The following is a 15,345-nucleotide window of genomic DNA, read 5'->3' as shown; positions in this document are numbered from 1 at the left end:
AAGTTATAGTGACATCAAATATAGTGAAAGCAGGGGTTATACTGTGTGGGAGGGACATACAAAGCAACAAAGAAATAATCTTCTAAATGCGTTAGAAACAAATGCATGAAAGAAAAAAACAGTAAGATACATATCTAAGGGTTCATTTTCCTAACATCACATTATCTGATCTTTTCCCCTTGACTCATACATATACTAGATATTACAAATAAGGGAAACCATGGGACCTATGTTTCTTTGGGCCTAGCTTACTTCACTTAATATAATTTAGTCCAAGTCTTTCCATTTCCTAACAAATGGGGCAATGTCATTCTTTCTGATGGAGGCATAGAATTCCATTGTGCATATATACCATATTTCTTGATCCATTCATCTATTGAGGGGCATCTGGGTTGGTTCCAGATCTTAGCTATTGTAAATAATGCTGCAATAAAGATAGTTGTGCTGGTAGCTTTAGTGTGGTCTTGTTTGTAAACATTTGGGTAAATGCCCAAAAGTGGGATTGCTGGGTGATAGGGGAGCTCTATGTGAAGTCTTTTGAGGAACCTCCATACTGCTTTCCAAAGTGGTTGAACAAGTTTACATTCCACCAACAATGAATTAAGGTTCCCTTCTGTCCACATCCTCTCCAGCATCTGTTGTTGTTAGAGTACTTGATTTTTGCCATTCTAACTGGCGTGAGGTGGTATCTCAATGTTGTTTTGATTTGCATTTCTTTAATGGCTAGGGAGGTTGAGCATTTCTTCATTTGTCTATTGGCCATCCTTCTTTCTTCTTCAGAGAAGTTTCTCTTTAAGTCTATAGCCCACTTATTTATTGGGCAGTTGTTTCTTTGAGGATTTGTTGTTGGGGGATTTAATTTTTTGAGTTCCAAGTATATTTTAGATAGGAGACCATTGTCTGTTGTATGGCTAGTAAAGATGTTCTCCCAATCTGTGGGCTTTCTATTGATCTTGCTAGCTATGTCCTTTGACATGTAGAAGCTCTGCAACTTCATGCAATCCTATTTGTCCAACCTTTCTTTGATTTCTTGTGTTTCCAGGTCTCTATTCAGAAAATTTCGGCCGGAGCCAAGGAGACCTAGGGTTTCTCCTATTCCATCCTGTAATGTTTTCAGAGTGTCTGCTTTGAGTTCAAGGTCTTTGATCCATTTGGAGTTGATTCTGGTGCAGGGTGATATATAAGGATCTAGCTTTAGTTTTCTACATGTAGTTAATCAGTTTTGCCAGCACCATTTACTGAAGAGGCTGTCTTTCTTCCATTCTATTGTTTTAGATCCCTTATCGAAGATTAGATGGCTATAGGTTCATTTCTGGGTTTTCAATTCTATTCCATTGGTCCTGAGGTCTGTTCTTATGCCAATACCAAGCTGTTTTGATTACTATGGCTTTATAGTAGAGTTTGAAATTTGGTACTGATATTCCTCCAGCAGTGTTCTTTCCGTTGAGGAGCGTTTTTGCTATTCGGGGTCTTTTAGTGTTCCGTATATATTTTTGGATTGCCTCTTCTATTTCTTTGAAGAATGAGGTTGGAATTTTGATAGGTATCACGTTGAATTTGTAGATAGCCTTGGGAAGTATTGCCATTTTCACGATATTAATCTTTCCAATCCAGGAGCATGGGAGGTTTTGCCATTTTCTAAGTTCTGTTTTGATTTCCTTTTTCAAGATTTTAAAGTTTTCATCATAGAGGTCCTTCACTTCTTTGGTTAAGTTAATTCCTAGGTATTTTGTTTTTTGTGGGGCTATTACAAATGGAGTTGCTTTCCTAATTTCAGCCACACTTTTCTCAATGTTGCCATACAGAAAAGCCATTGATTTTGGGGGGTTAATTTTTTAGACTGCTATTTTGCCAAAGTTTTGAATCAGCTTGAGTAATTTGGGAGTGGAGTCTATGGGATTCTTTAAATACAAGATCATGTCATCTGCAAAGAGGGAGAGTTTATTTCTTCTTTCCCTATTTGGATCCACTTTATGTCTGCATATTGTCTTATTGCTGTAGCTAGGCATTCTAATACTAAATTGAAGAGAAGTGGAGAGATTGGACATCCTTGTCTTTTTCCTGAGTTAAGAGGAAATGGCTTTAGGTTTTCACCATTAAGTATAACGCTGTCTGTAGGTTTGTCATATACAGCCTTTATTGTATTGAGAAATGTTCCATGGATTCCTAATTTTTCCAAAACCTTCATCATGAAGGGGTGTTGCATCTTGTCGAATGATTTTTCTGCATCTATTGAGATAACCATGTGGTTCTTATTCTTGCTCCTGTTGATGTGATGAATAATATTAATTGATTTGTGTTTATTGAACCAGCTTTGCATCCCTGAAATGAATCCTGTTTGATAGTGGTGTATGATTTTTTGGATGAATTGTTGAAGTTGATTGGCCAAAATTTTGTTGAGAAGTTTTGCATCAATGTTCATCAAAGAAATGGGTCTATAGTTCTCTTTCTTTGATGAGTCCCTGCCTGGTTTTGGGATGAGGATTATGATGGCTTCATAGAATGTGTTCGGTAGTGAACTCTCTCTTTCAATTTCATTGAAGTGTTGGAGGAGTATTGATTGGTGTGAGCTCTGCTTTGAACGCCTTGTAAAATTCTGCTGTAAAACCATCTGGTCTTGGATTTTTCTTATCTGGGAGGTCTCTTATTGCTGTTTCTATTTCAATGCTTGATATGGGCCTGTTAAGATGGTTTAACTCATCTTGGTGTAGTTTTGGCATGTCAATATTTGCTAGGAAAATGTTCATTTATGTCAAGTTCTCAAACTTATTAGCATAAAGTTTTGAGAAGTATTCTCTTATAATGTTCTGAATCTTGGTTGTTTCTGTGGTGATGTTTCCATTCTCATCTCTGAGTTTATTTATTTGGGTGTGGTCTCTTCTTTTTCTGATAAGATTTGCTAAGGGTTTGTCAATTTTGTTAATTTTGTCGAAGAACCAACTCTTTGTTTTGTTGATTCTTTCTATAGTTTTTTTGGATTCTAATTCATTTAATTTTGACTTAATTTGAATTATTTCTTTCCATCTACTGGATTCGGGTTTATCTTGCTGCTCTTTTTCAAGGAGGTTTAGATGTGTCATTAAATTGTTGGTTTCAGATCTCTCCAATTTGTTGATGTAGGAGCTCAGAGCTATAAACTTGCCTCTGAGTACTGCCTTTGCTGTGTCCCAGAGGAGCTGGTAATTTGTGTGTTCATTTTTGTTGAATAGCATGAACATTTGAATTTCCTTTCTTATCTCTTCCATGACCCATTCATGATTCAGCATTGTGTTGTTCAGCCTCCATGTGTTACTGGACTTTCTTTGGTGGCTTTTGGTGTTGAGTTCTAATTTTATTCCCTTGTGGTCAGAGAGAATGCAAGGTATAACTTCAATGTTTCTGAATTTAGACAAGTTTGCTTTGTGGCCTAAAATGTGGTCTATGTTAGAAAATGTTCCATGTGCTGCTGATAAAAATGTGTATTCTGATGCTGCTGGGTGAAATGTTCCATACATGTTGTTAAATCTAGTTGATCTATGCAGCTATTTATATCTCTAGTTTCTCTGTTGAGTTTTTGCTGAGTTGATCTATCTAGTGGGGAGAGCGGTGTGTTAAAATCCCCAACAATTAATGTCTTTGGATCTATGTGGGATTTGAGGGAAAGTAGTGTTTCTTGGATAAATTTGAGTGCTCCATTGTTTGGCGAATAGATATTTAGAATTGTAATATCCTCCTGAAGGAGAGATCCCTTAATTAGTATGTAGAGACCTTCTTTATCTCTTCTTAAGAATTTTAATTTGAAGTCTATTTTATCTGATATTAGGATTGCAACTCCCGCCTGTTTATGGGGGCCGTTTGCTTGGTAGATTTTGCTCCAGCCCTTAACATTGAAAATGTGTTTGTTTTTACGGGCAAGATGTGACTCCTGAAGGCAGTGGGTAGAAGGATCTTGTTTTTTTTTGTTTTTTTTTTTTTAATTTAATTTTATTTTATTTGTGATCATACTGTACAGAGGGGTTGCAATTACACGGGCAGGATAATGCGTACATTTCTTACCAAGCATTGCACCCTCCTCCTTTGGTTTACCCTTCACATCCCTTCTCAGCCTCCCTTCTCCCCCAATCCCAACCCTTCTCCTTCCCCCCCCCCCGCACCGACGTTGTAAAGCTCGTTTGGGACATGACAACTTGTACTTGTTTTTTAATCCAACTAGACAGTCTATGTCGCCTAATTGGAGAGTTAAGTCTGTTAACGTTAAGAGATAGGACTGAGAAGTATTTGGGAGTTCCAGCCATGTTGTCAACCTTCTTGTGGGCTGCGAAAACTGGGTTCTTCCTAAGGTTCTTGGATTCTCAGTTTGGGTGCAGTTTCTTGGCCTTTATTGTGGTCTTGTTGGTTTTCTATGTGTAGGACATCTTTAAGAATCTTTTGTAGGGCTGGTTTGGTGGAGATGTATTGTTCCAATATTTCTTTGCTATGGAAGGTTTTTATTTGACCTTCAGTTATGAAGGAGAGTTTAGCTGGGTACAGTATTCTTGGTTGATAGTTGTTTGTTTTTAGGGCATGGCATACATCATTCCAGGCTCTTGTTGCTTTGATTGTCTCTGCTGAGAAATCTGAGGTGATTCTAATTGGTTTCCCTTTATAGGTGATTACTCTTTTCTCCTTGACAGCTTTAAGGATCTTTTCCTTGGTCTGGGTTGATCCTGTGTGGATTATAATGTGACAGTGGGATGTCCTATTCTGGTCTGGTCTATTTGGGGTTCTAAAAGCTTCTTGTATCTGAATAGGCCTATCTTTTTGCATGTTTGGGAAGTTCTCTGCTAGGATCCTGTTAAACAAATTTCCTAGACCATTAACTTCTGTTTCTAGGTGCTCCTCTACACTCATTATCCTTAGATTAGGCCTTCTGATGGTGTCTTCCAAGTGTTTGGATAGATCTATCATATTTCTTGGACTTGTCTTGGATGGTTGTATGTTCTTTCTCTATAAATCTAGGCTGTCTTCAATCCCTGAGATTCGATCTTCTGCATGGTCTAACCTGCTGTCAAGACTTTCTACTTTGCTTTTTTTTTTTTATCTCTTTTCCTTCTAATTGGTCAGCTTTGATGGCTTCAAATTCTTTGTTGAAGCTTTGTTTTAGATCTTGTAAGAAATTCTTTACTTCCTTAATTTGGTGTTCAGTGTTTATTCTCAAATCACTTAGTTGATTGGTTATGGTTTCCTTGGACTCCCATTCCTTCTGTTGGTTTCCATTCAGCATTCCCTTTGTGATCTCCCTGTCTTCCTTCAAGCCCTTTGTTAATGAATTCCATGAATGCCTTTAGTGATCTTTGTGTATTCTCTTCCTGTTCTCTCAATTCCTGTATTACTCTTTGATTAGCTTCCTCCCGTTCGTGGGATTTCTGTAGTTCTCTTTGTGTGTTCTCAGCCTGCTCATGCCATTTCTGCCTTTCTCTTTGATTATTCTCAAGCTGTTCACACAAATCCTGTATCAGTTTTTGAGTAGCTTCCTCACGCTTATGATATTCCTGTATAAACTTTTGGATTGCCTCCTCTCTGTCCCTATCACGCTCATACAGAGTCCTTTGTATGTTTTCAATCTTTTCATTTATCATGTTTGCCAGCAGTGTTTGTAGAGCTATTTGGGAACTCTCCTTTGGATTATTCATTATCTGTTCTGTCCCCTGATTATCAAGATTGGGAATTGAGATACCTGTACTTGCCATTTTTCTTGTGTTTTTCCGGGTTACTCTGCCCATTTGAGGTGAAAATAGCACCAGCTTTGTGCTAGAACACTATCTTAAGGCAAGCATCAAACAAAGTCTGAATTTGCACAGTCAATATTTTACAGATACAATCTAGTTCAACAGGTACATCTATTCAACATCAGCTTTCACTGCATTTGATGTTGGTATAATTTGTGGAGGGAAAGGCAAAAACAAATTGTTTAACTAGGGATACAGGTGGACGGACCCATTGCAACATTGAGATGTACAAGTCGTTATGTCGAAAAACGAACTTTACAACTTTGGTGTGTGAGGTAGGATCGGGTAGGAGGAGGTGGGGGAAGTATGGGAAGGGATGGGAAGGAGAAACAAAGAAGAGGCAACAATGCTTAATAAGAAATGTATCTTGCCCATGTAATTGTAACTCCTGTATGGTATTTTCACAATAAAAAAATAAAGATCTGTTAAACAACATTATTCTATAATTATCACTACTGTACACATAATATAGGCTAATATGGTAAATTTTATGGTATATATTCTTTTATTACTGATTTTTTTATTGTGAAATACTGTACAGTGGGTATTTTTATGACCTTCATTTGTTTGGGCTTTACAAATACTAATGCAAAATGTGTTCAACTGGCAGAAGAGCATGGGCTAAAGAGAAAGGAATTGAAAAGAAAATGTTTACCAACTTTATCTATTCTAATATTACAATGTCAGGTATTGAGACCTAATTGACTTCTTGTGCCCAACCATGATGAACATAACTCAGTCTTCTTTGAGGTTTAGTTTCTTAGTAGAAGCTTTTGGTTGTAGTTTCTTGTTTTGACATATAAAATCACTTCTCCCAACTTCTATCATCCATTCTTTCCAAGATTTCATTTCATTCTCCTAGCGAATTTTATTGTCTTCAGAATGTTGATAATACACCTGCTTTTTCATTTAAAGTGTTCAGTTTTTCCTTAGATGATGAATCTATGGTTTCTGGAAATTTTTCAGCTATAAAAATGTTGTAAGCTGAATGAGGTTTTTTTTTTTTTTTGGTTTTCCAAGAGGTGTTAACTCCCTCTTTTTATTAATACTTTTCTTTTCAAACGTTTTTGTACGATTTCTTTTTCCAAAGACAGCAGCTGACTTGGAGTAAGCTATTCTTGAATTGTTTATTTCTTTTTTGTATATTTTCCAGTCTGTCTTTTAAGTATCTTCATATATTTTTTTCTTTGATTCGGGAAGTCCCCTCCATACCTCTGCAATTTGTCTAATTAGTTCTTAACTTTTTACATCTGGGTTCTGAACTATAAATACTGGTAGCTGTTCTTTATAAAATCGAAGGTAGGAAGTCATGGGTTTCTTTGGATAACTACTCAAGGCGGATGAAAACTATTTTGGAAAATACAAAAAACTGAAAGATGAATACAGGCGACTCCCACAGCCAGTGAACAGCTCCGCTCCAGATCTTCCCAGTGCCCTCAGCGTGCCCCACAGGCCCTGGGAAAGCAATATCATGCCACCTAAGCAGGCAGCAGCCAGGACACAATCTCGCAGAACCTCCCATTCACAACTGTGGAGCCCCCACACCTGAACATGCTTGCGGACGCCCAGGGTTTGTTATCATGCCGGCCACTCAAGAGGCACTATTGTAATTATATTTTATGGCTTATTCTTCAGTTTGAATAATAAGAAGAGAAAACAAGTGACTATATTGGGAAAATTGGGGGTTTCAAGTTATACTAATGTAATTAGTCATCAAGAAGTGGTGGTATAGATGTATATATTTAAATAAATGACTCGGGAAATAGCCATTAATGCAGTTTAGCTTGCCATAGCAAAACATCATGGACTGGGTAGCTTAATAACAATAATATACTTTCTAAATGGTGGTCTTTCTTGCTATGTCCTTACATCATGAGGAGAGACTGTCTCTTTTTAAGAGGATTCATGTATCCTAAGGCCATAGTTTTATGACTTAGTCTAAATCTATTTCCTAAAGGCTCTATCTCGAAATATAATCAAATTAGTAGTTAGGTTTCATAATTATGGTATCATCCTTACCAGATTTTAAACAAAAGAATTTTGAGAAAACAGTTCAGTACACAGTATCAAGTAATCTGGAGAGTATATTCACATGAGATAAATGTTATCTGAGTGATGGTTGCTACTGACTGCAAACCTAGCTATTCAGGAGATCTGAGGAACAAGGTTTGAAGCCAGCCTGGGCAGGAAAGTCTGTGAGACTCTTACCTCCAATAAAATACCCACAGAAAGTTGGAAGTGGCTCTGTGGCTCACATGGTAGAGAGATGGCCTTGAGAACCAAGCGGCTCAGGGACAGCATCCAGGCCCTGAGTTCAAGCCCCAGAATTGGCAAAAATAGAGGTATTTTCTAGTATGTGTTTTGAATATTTTATGCCACATCTTATTTTCATACTATGGTAATATTTCAAAGGCATAAAGCTTTTAAACTTATTTTTTTACTATACTTTTCATCCTCTGCTACAGAGCATAATTTATGAGCTAACATGTCTTTAAAAACTGTTATGCTTATTTGGAATTAAGATACCCAAATTCTAATATAATTAATCAAGGACAGGTCAGGTCTGAGACATACTGAATAAATTATTTTCTACTGTATTTAATTACTTTCATATTCCATACTGATGTATAAATACTATTCCATTTATTTATCATTCCCATCATCATTCTCATTATAAGATGTGGTAAGTTATTCTGATTATAAATTTGCTAGTACAATAAATAAATACATTTAAATATACGATGAGGAAAAATGAAACATGGAAAATTTAAATTATTTTCCCAAGACTGAATGGGTAATCAGTGGTGGCATTTGACCTAAGTATACCTTTATTCCAAGTCATAATATTACTCTTTCCACCTTTATGCCAAATGGTCAGCATGTTGTCTATGTTACAGAATATAACCTTTATGTTGGAGCTAGAGGAGCAAGATAGATATTTGTGTTCTTTTTACTAACCTCATTCCCCAAATTACAGAAGTTAACATGCCATTTACCACTTTCTTCTCTTTCCCTAGCAGATGCATCTGCTTGAAAAATTGCTGCAAACAACAAAAGGTCACCAAAAAAGAAAGTACATGGAAGAGGTTAAGTATATACATATTCACACAATTGGCTGATATGAAAAGAGACTTCAGTGGCAGAGTTGAGGGAGAAAAAGTGAACAAACTTGTCTACAAGGCTTCACAAAAAAGTTGAATGATACATTCAGAAGAGAAATGGCCTGAGTGAGACAGAGTAGAGTACGTAGCTGACTTAAAGAATGAATGACATGTGGAACGCGATAGTCAAAATAAATAAAGGAATTAAAGATACAAAACATAGACTTGAAAATGCTGACTTAATACTTTGCCTAACCCCAAACCAGTTATTTACTTCTTTCATCAAGAATTTCTGCTTCCTGAATACAGTTACAGTTGTGAACCACTTTGCATACCTAAATTCTATTATCAGGTACATATGCATTCCTGGGCTTGTTACACACATATGTGTCCATCTTGAAAAGCTTAGGGTTACTGTGAAGATATGAAGCTTGGGTTTTCCCAGGAGCTGATCTACTATTTTCAATGGAGTTACCACTACTAACTACTATATTAATCCATATGCTATGGATTATTATTATTATTATTACATATTCACACATTTGTAATCATTTTACAAATTGTTTACATATCAGTGAAGATAAGCCTGTATTTTAGAATCATTTACTTGTGTTTGATGAAGGGATCAGTTCTATGTAATCATTTGAATAGTGGTATCAGGTAAAAGACACAGTGCTATCCCTTGGACATAGAATTAAGTTGAAATATTCTCCTTGAGCATGACTTTATTTTGTGAAAAGCATTCAAAAAGATTAAAATATACCTTTATCCTTCAAGAAACAGACTGGGACAAGCAGAAAAGGTTAAAAGCTATGTACATATGACAATATAAGATGACGCTAAGTGAAATGAACTTCAAGATATGGACACTAAAGGTTTTAGCTTTGTTGCTGCTGTTTTTAATGTATTATGTGATTTTTTTGTTTCTTTTGTATGCTCTTCCCTCATGGTATAACCCCTGTTAACACTCTGTTTGATTCTGGTGCCCTGCATCTTGTATATACATTTTTCTAATTTGTGGAGGGGAAGGGAAATAACAAAATACCTGAACAGGGATACAGGTTGACCCATTGTAACAATGAGATGTACAAGACACTATGTTGAAAACGAACTTTACAAATTGATGCGGGGGAGGTGGGTAGGGAAGGGATGGTAGGGGAAAAACAAAGTGGGGATAACAATGCTCAATAGGAAATGTACTCATTACCTTACTCTTGTAACTGTAACCCCTCTGTACAGTATCTTTACAATAAAAAATAATAAAAAAAGAAACAGACTGGGACCTTATTGACTTGTATTGTGACGACATCATTTTGAATTACTTTTCCTCTACTTCCTGGAAAATCAGTAAGTGGGAAAGACGTTTGCTGGTACATCTTGATTATTTAACATTTAACTATTGTTTGCCAATTTTAGCTGAACTTTGCCCCAATATGTATCAGGGAATTTGTGCTTTAAACTATTATCCTTGTTATATTATGATAGGTAGTCAGATTTTTATCATTGTTCTCTTTCTTGCTTTTAAGACATTGAGATTTCCAGTAAGAAATTGGTTTATGTCCTTAGAAAAGAAAGCATGGCTAAGTGATAATGGAATATGAACATAATTTGCTAAGTATAAGGGTGACATCAACTGTTAAATATCTTTAAATCTTTGACTAGACATTTCAATTTTATAACCAGTTTTCTCAATGAAGCTATGGATTATGAGGAAGGCTGAAGATTAAGGGACCTGTGAAAAAGAAAAGGAGCAAGAAAGCTAGTGGGAGGATTGGATGGTAGTCTTTTTATAGTGGTTAGTAATTGTACAATGAGAGTTGTGTATAATACACACATCAATACCATTCTGTATGTTTATGCTTGTCTGAAAGTTCTAAGGACAGGGAATTTTTTTTAAATTATCACTCTACCTTATCTAGTGGCATGCCTTACTAAGCAATCTTGTCAATAAAGTGACAAATATGCTCTAGTTTCTGTGGAATAAACTGAAACAAAAGGCAGAAGGAAACATTTTTAAGGAATGCTTTCTTTGAAAGGTATCTTTTGCTGTGTAATTTTTGAATATTTTAATTATCTCGATTGCAAAGTATCTTAAACTATAAAATGACTGATATTTAAAAAATATGAATCCATACTGACTATATTGCAAGTAAGTATAAAGCTTTTAGTTTTGTCAGAGATTTTTAAAAGGCATGATTTGGGCCCAGTCTAACATCATACTTCCTATTATCCTGCTAAACTGCAAAATTTGTCATCCAATCAACACAGTAGGCAATTTCCATTTCTTAACTTTTTCTTCATATTTAACTTGCCACATCAAATATGTTTTTGTCCAATATTCTCTTTGCACTCCACTCCTCCATGGACCTATACCAATGCTATGTCTTTCATTAAGCATTGTTCCAAATCTAAAGGAAAAAGCAAATATCTTCTGTTCTGAATTACAAGAGCAGTATATTTCTGTTTTACCTACAGACTTCCAAAACCATATGAAGCCACATGGGAACAGAAAGAGACACAGAAAAAAAGCACACATGCAGCCGGCCATTGTGTCATATAAATAGCAAAGCCTAGGTTAGAGATTCATAAACTCGCTAAAATTTCTAGAATTATGTTGATTTTCAGCTTTGGACATGCATGTTTTTAATAAATTCTCATCACTTGAGATAAATGTTTGTTGCATGTAATCCAAAAGCCCTAATATTGGGCCTTATATTCTTACACTTAACTCATCTACCATAATAGAGGGTAAAGCTCTGTGAAAGGTCATGACTTCTGTAGCACTTCCAGTGTGACTAGTCCTCAGCAAATGCTTGTTGAGAAAATAAAAGGAGAAAATTGGACAGTTCATCTTTAAATCATACTCTCAGGTCATTTTTAGCAAGGCAAGAACTGAACACGGGTAGTTCATAATATTTTACTAAACATTGCTTTTTCAAATGAATGCTTTGCCTGCTTTTCTCTCCACTGTTATAGATTACTTTCTATTAGAGTTCTGCAAACATGTTTATGACATATCTTTGCCAACGGCTAACTTTAGCAGAAGCACTATGTATCAAAAATGATGTGTCATATAAGCAAATTAAATAACAGAAAGCCATGCATTCATCCTATTATTTTAGCAAGCATCTTCTTAGTTTAAAGGGTGGTGTACTGTATCCGATTCTTTTCTGAGAGGCTAAAAATGTAAACTATACTTGAACTGATATCACTGCTGTCTGTTATTTAGGATGGGAAGCACTTTGTCACCCTTATTTTCATATATATCTGGTGTGACTGTATATCCTCAAGGAAATTATTTTTCAAGAATGAATTTGAAGGATTAAAAGGTTCACAGAAGTCACATGAAATACATAACTGTGAAGTATAGTCTCATTTTATGGATATCACCTCCTTACACTTACATAGTGTTTTATGGTTTGGGAAGCACTTGGAAATATATTATCTCGTTTGCTCCTTACAACAAGAGTCTGTGATAGACATGGAAGGCAGCATTGCAGCATTCCATTTTGTATATTAAAAAAACAGAGAACTTAGCTGACTTTATGAAGGTCATAGAGATAATAAGTAGTGAACAGAAACCAGGAAAAGAAGCAATGTCTTTCAACTTCTAATCCGGTATTCTTTTGACATTGACTAGTTTGCTTTCAACTATTCTATTTATAACATTGTTTTCAGATGTCTGGCTATAATCAACTGATGGCTTATAAAACCAATTCATCGTGTCCAGTAGGAAGATGGTATGAAGATTTTCAATGAAAGCTATTGATCAATAGAGGTTGTGGGACAGAAATAGAAGAGATCATACAGATTAAGATACAAAATATGCACATGTGAAATTTGCCATGGTGGAAAGCTTTGGTACAATTAATATATGGTAAAAACAATGAATGACATGAAAGTAAAACAGGGTGTTCTCAAGTGTGGATATTGGTAGCAAGGGTGAGAGTGCATAGAGAGGGTGAATTGAGGTAATATGGAAGTGTTTTAAAATGCATAAATGAAAAGAGAACAATGACACCTCGAAGTTGTTTTATGAAAGGGATGGAGGAATAAGGGCAAGTAATATAGGAGGTAGGGTTGATGGAGTACATTGTATTTATATATGGAAACATCCTAATGGAACTTCCTTCCCTTGTACAACTAATGTAAGTTAATGCAAAATCTCAATTAAAAAAATGAAAGAGAACATATTAGAGAACATAACATTTAGTGAAGGTATGAAATGTCCACTGAAATATGTCTTAGTTTTCTGCATGTTATGATATAGGCTATATTTCTAACCATGAGAAATGATGAGAAAAGTAAATTGAAAGACATTGACCTACACCATATTGCCTGTTATAATCATTAGGTTACTCAAAAGTCCATGTTATTAGCTTTATCCTTAACATAATTATGAATAATAAAAATGTATTGTCTGCTACTTACTGAGTTAGACACTAATGATATGATGTAATTCCATTGTTTGACCACTTTTAAGAGTTCTTTCAATATTATATTTTAAAAATTAGGGCACAATACTGGTTTATCCATGTTGTTTTGGGAAGAAGTACTAATTGTGCTTTATAAAAATTGTACTATAAAATTGCTAAGAAATGTACTCATTATCTTGTCCATGTAATTGTAACTCCTCTGTATGGTATTCTCACAATAAATAAATAAAAAATAAAAAAAATTCTGTTGGAGGGGAAGTTAAGGGAATAGACAAATAGAAAGAGAATGGGTAGGAAAATACAGTCAGAATATTCAATGTATGTAAAAATGGAATCAGGTAACTTGAGGAATGGGTAGGTTTGACAGATAGGCAAATGATGAAGATATTTTGTACTCACAAATTGATATTTACTGTAGAGGACAGACATCCTAGCATTCACTTATGTGATCCACATTCAAAATAAAGGTTATCTATTATTTCTGGAATTTATCAATAGCTTATTTAATTATATGTAATGACCAATGAATAATCAAAATGAATGAACCTACAGATGTTTTCTTAATTATTATGAATGCAATCGCTCTTTATTATTTGTTGTACAATATCCTTAGTGGAATAAATAAGTCCAGTTTCCACATGTCCACAAGGATAAGCTGGCTGCTATTGTGTGAAACTGTCCTCTATACAGATGGATCTGAAAAGATGACTACAAGTCTTTCAGGGAATATTATCACTTGTATGATGTTCCTATTACTTTTATTTTTATATTTTCACAACTGTTATTATAGTTACCTATCAGAAGCCTCACAATATTAGCATAATTATTTCTATGTGATGGTCCTTTCAGCTAGGCAATGTGCTGATTAACCAGCAGGTCTCTATTAATTTTTGAATTCTTGTTGCTCAATACTTAGGTCAAATAAGATTCAATTTTTGTTAAACAGAGTAAATACTATATTGAATTTACAATGGAAAATATCAAACATATATCAATCAGCTTTGCAGGTTGTCACAATAATATTTTAGATCTATCACCTATCTATCATCTATCTCTTTTTAAAAAATTTGATTTTATTGACAAGGTGATGTACAGAGGAGTTACAGTTACATATGTAATGTAAGGAGTACATTTCTTGTCAAATATTGTTACTCCCTCGCTCATCTTTCTCCCATTGTCCCTTCTCTCCTGCCCCCCCATGTTGTAAAGTTCATTTCCCACAAAGTGTCTTGTGAGTATCTGTTGAATTGGTTAACCCTTTGTCCTTTGTCTCACCATTTTGTTATTCCCCTTCGTTTCCCCAAATCAGATAACCATATATACAAGACAAATCTCTTATTCTTTTATCTTTCCTTTTTTCCTGGGGCTTGAACTCTGGGCCTGGGTACTGTCCATAAACTCCTTTTGCTCAAGGCTAGCACTCTACCACTTGAACCACAGAGCCACTTCCAGGTTTTTTGTGATTAATTGGAGTAAATCTCACAGACTTTCCTGCTAGATTGCTATGAGCCACAGGAGCCTGGCTTCTCTTTTTTTGGCTTTTGGAGCTTTTTTTATATATATTTTTTTATTGTGATTAAGTGATTACATAAATTTCATAAATTTCACAGTTTTGTGAGATAGTGACAACTTAGTTAAAGTCACAAGCACATTCTAACCTTCATGAGGTAAATTGTCATTACCATGGTCTATAAAGTGAGTGAATTCTATGAGCTTTGACAATACAACTATTTCTTCCACAGGGTGGTATGTACATTTGTTTCCTTTTGGTTAGTGTTAGTTGTTCCCTCTTTACCTCTTATTCCCTCCCTTCCATCGCTGCCCTTGAGTTGCTTAATTTGTTTTCATCAATGACCAGTGGAGCTGATGGGCTCCTCTATTGTTTTTTTTTCCATTCCCCTCTGATTCTGTGTCCTCCTCCTAGCTTCCCTCAGATGTGCGCATATATATACATACATATAATATTATATATATATATATATATATGTGTGTGTGTGTGTGTGTGTACCATACATTTGGTTCTCTTATTCTTTTTTTTTTGGGGGGGTCCAGTCATGGGGC

At 35.4% G+C, this 15,345-nt stretch overlaps 1 protein-coding gene and 1 pseudogene across 9 annotated transcripts in view; both read right to left on the bottom strand.

The window, feature by feature from the left end:
* The window catches only part of Tenm1 (teneurin transmembrane protein 1), an 875,459-nt gene that overhangs the window by 396,500 nt on the left and 463,614 nt on the right, over positions 1 to 15,345 (bottom strand). The gene's annotated exons all lie outside the window — the stretch shown is intronic.
* LOC138839254 (transcription factor A, mitochondrial pseudogene) lies at positions 6,483 to 7,220 on the bottom strand (annotated as a pseudogene).

This window comes from Dipodomys merriami, unplaced genomic scaffold (assembly GCF_024711535.1).
Source record: "Dipodomys merriami isolate MVZ:Mamm:240054 unplaced genomic scaffold, mDipMer1.0.p SCAF_3, whole genome shotgun sequence".
NCBI lineage: Eukaryota > Metazoa > Chordata > Mammalia > Rodentia > Heteromyidae > Dipodomys > Dipodomys merriami.
This window is presented reverse-complemented; position numbering and strand designations above follow the sequence as displayed.